Source organism: Musca domestica, unplaced genomic scaffold, assembly GCF_030504385.1.
Source record: "Musca domestica strain aabys unplaced genomic scaffold, Musca_domestica.polishedcontigs.V.1.1 84, whole genome shotgun sequence".
Lineage (NCBI taxonomy): Eukaryota > Metazoa > Arthropoda > Insecta > Diptera > Muscidae > Musca > Musca domestica.
In genome coordinates, this window is record NW_026712417.1 from 675472 (window position 1) to 685787 (window position 10316).

Consider the following 10316-nt stretch of genomic DNA (forward strand, 5'->3'; position numbering starts at 1 on the left):
ATGATTGGAAACAAGTTAAAAAGCAGTAAGTTCGGCCGGGCCGAACTTTGAATACCCTCCACCATTTGGAACGAATTTGGAAATAAAATCCTGAAAAATTTTGGTAAAATTTTAAAAATACCGAATATTGCCGTTATATTGGTGCCTATACGACGTGGACCCACACAGGCATTATTTGTCATGAGTCATTACCAAAATCAAATTCGGAACTTGAAATAAACGCGAATAATGTAGCTAAAATCATCAAAGTATAGAATATAGGGAGGTACCGTTATATCGGAGCTGTGCGAAGACCTGAACCTGCGTAGACAATTTTTTGTCATATTCTGTAGCATCCATTACGAACTTCAAATACGTAATTTCAAACAACTTCGGTGAGTATTGTATCTAAACTCGTCAAAATACCGAATATAGGGAGGTACTGGTATATGGGGCCTATACGAAGACCTGGACCTGCATAGACAATTTTCTGTTACAGACTGGAGTTTCCATTACGAACTCTAAATGTGTAAAATTTTGGTGAATAAAGACGCTTAAATCACCAAAATACCGTTATATGGGGGCTATACGAAGACGTGGACCTGAACAGACAATTTTCTGTCTTAGGCTGTAGTATCTATTGCGAACTTCAAATACCAAATTTTGAACAATTCCGATTAATAATGCCGCTAAAATCATCAAAATACCAAATATCGGGAGGTACAGTTATATGGGGGCTATACGAAGACGTGGACCTGCACAGACAATTTTCTGTCTTAGGCTGTAGTATCCATTTCGAACTTCAAATACCAAATTTTGAACAATTCCGATTAATAATGCCGCTAAAATCATCAAAATACCGAATATCGGGAGGTACCGTTATATGGGGGCTATATGAAAACGTGGACCTACATGGCCCATTTACGAACTTAACCTGCCTACTGTAAAAATAAACCTGTGTGCAAAATGTTAGCTTTGTATCTCAATTCGTTCGAAAGATAGCGTGATTACAACAGACAGACAGACGGACAGACAGACAGACAGACAGACGGACATCGCTAAATCGACTTAGAATTTTACGCTCATCATGAATATATATACTTTGTTGTGTCTGACATGAGTATTTCGAGGAGTTACAAACGGAACGACAAAGTTAATATACCCTCCATAGTATGGTGGAGGGTATAAAAGAAAGAAGCGACTTAATCGAAACCCGCGTCGTAGTGGGCGGAAAAAGTTCTGCTGAAAATGTGCACCTTCGGTTGCCCATCAGGCCAACCACAACAGGGCGCTCTTCGCTCGTATTAATCGACCGTGGCATCAGAATAAATGCCGAATATTATCGCGAAAATATTCTGGAGGGTGTATTAAAGCCTTGGGCACGCAAATATTTTGGCCGCAGATCTTGGACATTCCAACAGGACTCAGCACCATCGCGCTCAGCACGCGCCACCCAAGAATGGTTACAAAATGAGATTCCTCGCTTCATTTCCAAAGCACAATGGCCACCAAAATCTCCGGATACCAATCCGTTGGACTATTGTGTCTGAAATATTTTGGAAGCAAAGTTGGCACTAAAAAATACCAAAGTGTCGATCACTTTCGCGCTTCGCAGGGAATAGGCCAAAATACCGCAGAGCGTCATTCGGGCAGCGTGTGACGGTTTCATTGGCCGTTTGAAGGCCATAAATCGTACCAAAGGTGACCAATTCGAAGAAATCTAAACTAATTCTAAAATTTGATGCTATTTCCGACCTTTTTTGCTTTCATTCAATAAAATTTAATAAAAATGAAAAAATTATGGCGTTTGACTTTGTTGCAGTTTTTTATCTCACCCTGTTGATCGTAGATAGAAGATCTACAAAAAGGCCTTCTATGGTCCCTCAGCTTCAAACCTTCTTTAGGTATCATCCCAACTATGAATGTTCGTTCAACTATGGATGAACACTTTTAACAATTCGTGCTTGGACCTCCAACAAGTTTTCCATGTATGGAAGACATTGAATAGATCTCCAATGGATAGAAGGCATTTAACAGGTTTGACATGGCTTTTGGAAACTTTTTGAAAAATTCACGGTTTTTGGAAAAACGTACTTGAATGGTACGAAAAGTATGAAAGGGTACTAAATATGGTACACTTTGTGTTCGAACAAACAGCTGAGCTAGAGCTGAACTCTTAAATTTGAAATAAGGGTCATTGATGGAAAGTATGATAGATGTACCAAAAATTGTTTTTGGAAATTCGCACAATAAGTGTACAAAAAGTGCTGAAATATACTACATTTGGTACCATTTCGTATCATGTCAACGGTTAGAGCTAAAAACCTGAAATTTCGAATGGGAATCAAGTTAAAGGAATAGAGTCGATGTAAGAAGGAGGAGTTTTGGAAGTGTTTACTCATAAATACGAAAAGTACTAAACGGTACTAAATTTAGTACAACCTAACTTTGGAATAACGGATGGAACTGAAATACTGAAATTTGAAATTAACAATAATTACGGAGTGTATGATTGGGATATGGAGGAAGTTTTCTCAATTTGTACTTATATGCACGAAAAGTACAAAATGGTACTAAATTTGGTACAATTGCGATTTGGTTGAGCCGATAAAGCTGGAATTCTGAAACAAGATTACTATGGCATACTAGGACTTAGAAATATAGGTAGTTTTGGAAATTCGTACTTATGCGTACTCAATAGTACTAATTTTGGTACAATTTAAATTTTGGGAAAACCAATAGATCTGGTATCTTGAAATTTAGAAATAAGATTAATATTGTATTGTAGGACTAAGGTATGTAGGCGATTTTGGAATTTTGCACTTATGTGTATTAAATGGTACCAAATTTGGTACAATTTGTACATAGGCAAACCGATAGGCATGAAATACCGAAATTTAGAATTGCGCTTACATGAAAGTGTTGGATTGGGCTATGTTGGAAGCTTTGGAAATTCGTACTTACGTGTACCTAATAGTACTAAATCTGGAACAATTAGGATTTGGGTGAACCAATAGGGAGGGAATCCTGAAATTGGTAAATCAGATTTCTATTGGATTTTTCGATGACGAAATGGTACCGATTGGGCTAGAATTATGAAATTTGAAAATAAGATTTCTGTGGGATTGTGTTATTAAGGTATGGAGGTGGTTTTGGAAATATTGAGTGTAGGATTGCGGTATGTAAGCAGTTGTGAAAATACTTATGTGTTTCGTACCTATGTGTACCAAATTTGGTACAATTTATATTTGTGTGATTATTCTGAAATTCGGATTACTGTTGAAGTGTAGAATTGGGGCAGCCGTTAGGGCTGTAATCCAAAAATTTGGAATAAAAATTACTGCTGGAGTGTAGAATTGGGTTATGTAGGAACCTTTTGAAATTTCGAATTTTTGTAAACCTATAGAGCTGAAGTTCTTAAATTTGGAATTATTTGTGGAAATAAGTACTAAAAGTGTACAAGAGGTAGTAAATGGTATAAAATTTATTGTCCATATGGTCCAGAATTGGTGTGTGAGATATGGAGGTGGTTTTGGATCTACGTACCGGTTATGTACTAAAACGTACTAAATTTGATGTTTGGGTAAGGGATTGAGGTGGAAGTCCAAATTTATATAACCTTTTGGTTACGTTTTGGTCGATACGTGGTGAGGGATTTGGAAATACGTACTAAAAATACGAAAAGTACTAAATAGTTCTAAATTTGGTATTTATTTTAGAAATAGAGCTGGAAATCTAAAAATTGTTATTTGGTTCACTTTTTGTGTGGTGGGGTTGATATATAGAGATCGATTTGAAAATGGTATTATAGGAGGAGAGTTCGCAATAGTCTTATATTAACTTTAATGTTTTGTGTACCCTCCACCATACATAGTATGGATGGAATATTAAGTTCGTCATTCCCTTTGTAACTCATCAAAATAATAATTATAGACCCTGCTTCTATGACGATTTAGCCCTGTCCGTCTGTTGAAATCACGCTAGAGTCAAAATTAATAAAGATAGGAAGCTAAAATTTCGCACAGATCGGTTTTTTTTTGTCTGCATGCAGGTCAAGTTCGGTACCCCGATATTAGGCATTTGGACAATTTTAGGTACTACATTCACTGAAATTATTTGAAATGTCGTATTTGAAGTTCCTAATAGGTACTACAACCTATGCATAGAAAATTGTCTATGCTGGTCCAGGTCTTCGTATATGCTCCATATATCTGTACCTTCCTTTATTCGGTATTTTGACGATTTTAGGTACAAAATTCACCGAAATTATTTGAAATTTCCAAATTTGAATATTGTGATAGCATATGACAACAGTTGCCTATGCAAGTCCCACGTCTTCATATAGACCTCAATATAACGGCCATATTCGGTATTTTCAAGATTTTAATAGAATTCTCAACGTTTTTTTTTTTTGAAAATTTCCAAATTCGTTCCAAATGATGGAGGGTATATTCGGTATTTTTAAGATTTTAACATAATTTTTAACGGATTTTTTTTTGAAAATTTCCAAATTCGTTCCAAATGATGGAGGGTATTCAAAGTTCAGCTCTTTTGTATTAACTTTCATGTACTTTCTAGTTAGTATAAAATGCACATTTTCCTCTTTTCAATATTTGATTTAATTGTTCATTTTGAATGCTCTTTTTTATTAAATACTTAAAATATTAATGCCAATTATCTGCATAATCCATTAAAATTGTTTCCATACGGAACTCTTTTCACTGCAGCTTTTGTAAACATTTTCAAGATCAAGCCATCTATTTATGTTTGAGACCGCCTGCCTGTCAGTCGTTTAGTCAATCATGCAGAACAAGCCTCTTCATCGCCCATTTAATCTTCAATACTTGCGAGTTTATTTTTTGCAAACAAAATTTTATCTCAAAAAAAATCGCAAGTCAAGCCCCAGCCCAAAAAGTGATCTTCGAGCATACACACATTGCCAGTCATCCATGTACATGAATGGCTAGAATTATTGCCTGGTCAAGTGCTAATCATGTTCAATAAAAACCGCATAGAACTAAGCGTTGTGAAATTTTTTAGCACCTTCGAGGGGCTCAACATCAAAAAACATCAACACGTTTCAGGGCAAACAATAAATTTAGTTTTTTTTTTTTTTTTGAAGTTCTTAAAAAATAATGTGTACAAAATAACGTCTATTCTAAGTTAACAAACAAATAAAACCATGATTTGTTTTATTTACTGAATATTAAGAATCAACAACATTGGGTGAATAATAAATACAAATATGAGGATAGATGAACGAGGACGGATGGACAACCCGAAAAAAGGCAAAAACAAAACAATACGAAATATTTAAACTATGTAAACATATCGAATTGCCATAGGTCGTATCGATGGAAAGTCCAATCTGTGTTTCAAAACAAGTTAAAAAGTATCAGTCGGTTTTGCCGTCAGAGGTATACCCTCAGCCAATGTTCGATTATTTAAATATATTTTGACTTCTGTTATGATTATTCAAATTGTTGACCTTCTATAGAAGGGAATGGGCCAATATTGACCATTTCGTATCCTAAATTTAGGACCTAAATAAATACGATATAAATATTGCGACTTGCCAGGTTTGGACAATATCGACTGCTTCCTTCACTTTGTATGAGATATGTGATATTTTTTACAAAATGTTAAAATTTTATCCGATTTTAAATTAATTTCGCACCAAATGGGCAATACATATATATATATATATATATATATATATATATATATATATATATATATATATATATATATATATATATATATATATATATGTATTGCCCATTTGGTGCGAAATTAATTTAAAATCGGATAAAAATATATATGGGAGCTATATCCAAATCGGAACCGATCTCCATAAAATTTGGCAAAGATATTTCTGAGCTAAAATCGGATGAACAATATATATGGGAGCTATAACTATATCTGAACCGATCTTCACCAAATTTGGCATACTACCTTCTAGACTAAATTCGGTCGTATGTGCCAAATTCCATCCCATTTGGACAAATATTAGACGTTTGGTGCACAATAAATGGTAAATCAGACGAAGTTATATATAGGAGCTATATCCAAATCTGAACCGATCTCGATAAAATTTAGCAAAGGTATTTCTGAGCTGCATTTGATATATTTCCCCAGATATTGTTGTTACAGAGTGCATATTACGGCTGCGGAGGACAAAAATAACAAATCGGATGAACAATATATATGGAAGCTATAGCTATATCTGAACCGATTTCGATCAAATTTGGCATACTTATTTTCAGGCCTAATTTGGTTGTATGTGCAAAATTCCATACTATTCGGGCTGATATTACACGTTTGGTGCACAATAAAAGACAAATCGGACGAAGATGTATATGGGAGCTATATCTAATTTTTGAAAGATTATCTCCAATTTCAATAGGGTTCGTCCTTGGGCCAAACAAATTTTGTTTGGAAAATTTCATCTCAATCGGATAATAAATGCGACCTGCATTTTGTTCACAAGAATACATGGACAGACGGACGGACGGATAGACGGACTGACATGCATAAATCAACTCAGAAAGTGATTCTATGGAGATCCTCAAAAGTAACTATTGGTCTATCTCGCTTCCTTCTCCATGTTACAAACAAATGCACAAAGACATAATACCCTGACCACCTTGTGGTGTAGGGTATAAATACATATGTATGTAAAATTTAAGAATACTACCTCAATTCGTTCCAAAGGTAGCGCGATTAAAACAGACTGACGGACAGACACACACACACACACAGACAAACGGACATCGCTAAATAGCCTAAGATTTTTACGCTGATCCAGAATATATATACTTTGTGTGTTTCGAAGAGTTACAAACGGAATGACGAAGCTAATATATCCTCCATAGAATGGTAGAGGGTATAAAAATTAAACCACATGATTTGGACTCAATACAGATCTTTATATTGAGTAAAATCGATTTATATATCAAGAAACGCTTAGAATTCAAAGACATAAAGCGTTTGTAATATACGTATAAAATTATGAAATATGGTAGTCATGAAGTCAAATTCTGAAGGTCGAATGCAACCATACCAATACCCAACAAAAATGAAATTTCACATTTCTTCCATTGGATTACGAATCTGCTACATGAGTTGCAGTCAATTTGTGCTGACGCCGGATCTCAATCAAAATTGCATAAAACAAATTGCCAAATTTTGTCAAAGTTAGGGCGAGAATAAATCGTCATCGGATAGCATCTCCACAAAAAGAACAAGGGAGTATAGGTTGACTCAGTTTAATTTCGCTCCTTTGCTCCAGTCAAAAAAAAAACCTTCTATGTATTCTCACCTTTGACATGAAATTATTATCCAATAAACAGCCACCAGAAGAAGAAGCTAAGACAATTTGGGGTTTTTTCAGAATATATAATTTCAAAAAAATTTGCACATTTAAATTTTTGAATGTCACTACCAATTACCATTCCATTTGTACTAATTAATTTCTGCATAAACAGGTTTCGTTACAGAAGTGTTTAAAACCCAATGACAATAATTCAACCCAAATCAAGTTGAGATGATAAACAAAAGACTTAAGACACAAGCGTCACAATCATTTGATGAACATCAAGGGCTGAAAGCACAATTACGGGCTAATATGAGATTAATGTAGGCAATAACATGTTTACATAGAGATGATGTGTAAAACATTTATTTGAAAAAAAAAAAAATAGTTTTAGAAGATTATAAAGAAGAATTAAATAACCACATAGACAGCAAAAATGATGGATGGCTTTTAACTAAAGCAAAAGTGTATTTGTAAGAATGTGTTTTAAACACCCATAAAATTACCAAAGTAAATGTTTTAAGAATGTTTTTTCAAACAACAATAGAGACACAAATGCAGATTTTTAAGAATATTTTCTAAACATTAACAGATTATATTACAATAAGTTGATTTTTTATACGCTACACCACAAGGTGGTCAGGCTATTATGTCTTTGTGCATTTGTTTGTAACAGGCAAAAGGAAACGAGATAGACCCATAGTTCCTTTTGATGATCTGCATAGAATCACTTTCTGAGTTGATTTATGCATGTCAGTCCGTCTGTCCGTCCGTCCGTCCATCTGTCCATGTATTTTTGTGAACAAAATGCAGGTCGCATTTATTATCCGATTGAGATGAAATTTTCCAAACAACATTTGTTGGCCCAAGGACGAACCCTATTGAAATTGGAGATAATCGGTGTAATATCAGCCCGAATAGTATTGAATTTTGCACATGCAACCAAATTAGGCCTAAAAATAAGCATGCCAAATTTTATGGAAATCGGTTCAGATATAGCTATAGCTCCCATATATATTGTTCATCCGATTTGTTATTTTTGTCCTCCGCAGCCGTAATATGCACTCTGTAACAACAATATTTGGGGAAATATATCAAATGCAGCTCAGAAATACCTTTGCTAAATTTTATCGAGATCGGTTCAGATTTGGATATAGCTCCCATATATAAGTTCGTCCGATTTACCATTTATTGTGCACCAAACGTCTAATATTTGTCCAAATGGGATGGAATTCGGCACATACGACCGAATTTAGTCTAGAAGGTAGTATGCCAAATTTGGTGAAGATCGGTACAGATATAGTTATAGTTCCCATATATAGTGTTCATCCGATTTGTCATATTTGTTACCCACAGACGTAATATGCGCTCCGTAACAACGATATTCAGGGAAATATATCAAATACAGCTCAGAAATATATTTGCTAAATTTTGATCGAGATCGATTCCGATTTGGATGTAGCTCCCATATATATATATATATATCTTTATCCGATTTCAAATTAATTAAGCACCAAATGGGCAATATAAGTCCGAATTTATTAGATACGAATGCTTCGGCATATTTAGCCCCTGAACTTTAAACTATAATTATAATCATAGCGTGTATGATTGAGTTCTCCCATAAAAACTTTTGTTATGCTACTAAATTAGCAAAGTGGTGTAGGGTATCATAAAGTCGGCCCCGCCCGACTTTAAGACTTTCTTTACTGGTTTTTTATATATTTTTTTTTTATTTTTATTGAATAAAAGCAAAAAAGTCGGAAATATCATACATTTTTAGAATAAATTTAGACTTTTACAAATTGGTCATCTTTGGCACGAGTTATGGCCTTCAAATGACCAATGAAAAGCTGTCCGAATGTGGCTCTGCGGTATTTTGGCAAGCACTTGCTTGAGGTGATCGACACTTTGGTATTTTTTAGTGCCAACCTTGCTTTCTAAATACTTCAGAATAGTCCAACGGATTAGTATCCGTAAATTTTGGTGGCCATTGTGCCACCCAGAATATTTTCGCAATAATATTCGGCATTTATTCTGATTCCATGGTCGATTAATACGAGGGGAGAGCAACGATCGGCTGTTATGGCGCGCTTGAGTTCTGGTGGCCAACCCAAGGTGCACATTTTCAGCTGACCACTTTGGCAAGTAAACACGATCATTTTGTTTGTTTACAAACTGCTGGACACCGAATGTTTTCTCATCGGAGAAAAGCAAATTCGACAGTTCACCACTTTCGGCCAAGCGAAGAAACTTTTCAGCTCTTTTGAGTCTATTTTCTTTCTGTTGCGGTGTAAGGTCTTGCTCTTTTTTGAATTTCAATGGCTTTATCCCGAATATTGCGATGTGTTCAGCTCACGAGTCATTTTTCGGCCACTGCCACGCGGATTTCGATGAAGTCGCTTCTTTACTTTTCGAACCATTTCTGCGGATGTTGCTAAAATTTTACACAGATCAGTATTTTCTCAGCAGGCAGGTCAAGTTCGAACATTGGATATATCTAATCGGTCGTTTGCCCTCATATAACGGTACCCCCCGATATTCGGTATTTTGATGGTTGTAGCCAATTTTTTCGACGAAATTGTCTGAAAATCCTCAAAAGGAGTTTCTTCTGAGTACTTTAACCTCGGGAAGAGTATTGCCTATATAGGTCCACGATATCGTCCACATAACTGTACCTCCCTAATTCCGTATTTTGATGATTTTAGTTACATTTTTCAATGGAATTGTCTGAAAATCCATGCTAGACTTTCTTTCATAGCATTTTACATCCTGGAAGATAAATATCCACGATATCGTATTGCCCACATACAACGGCACGCCCGATATTCGATATTTTGACTATTTTAGGGACGTTATTCCGCGGAGTTGTTTCAGATGTCTTATGTAGAATTCGTAATGGGTACTACAGCCTATGACAAAAAAATTGTGTATGCAGGCCCACTTCTTCGTATAGTCTCCATATAACGGTGCCTTCCAATATTTGGTATTTTGATGATTTTAGCGACATTATTCACCGGAG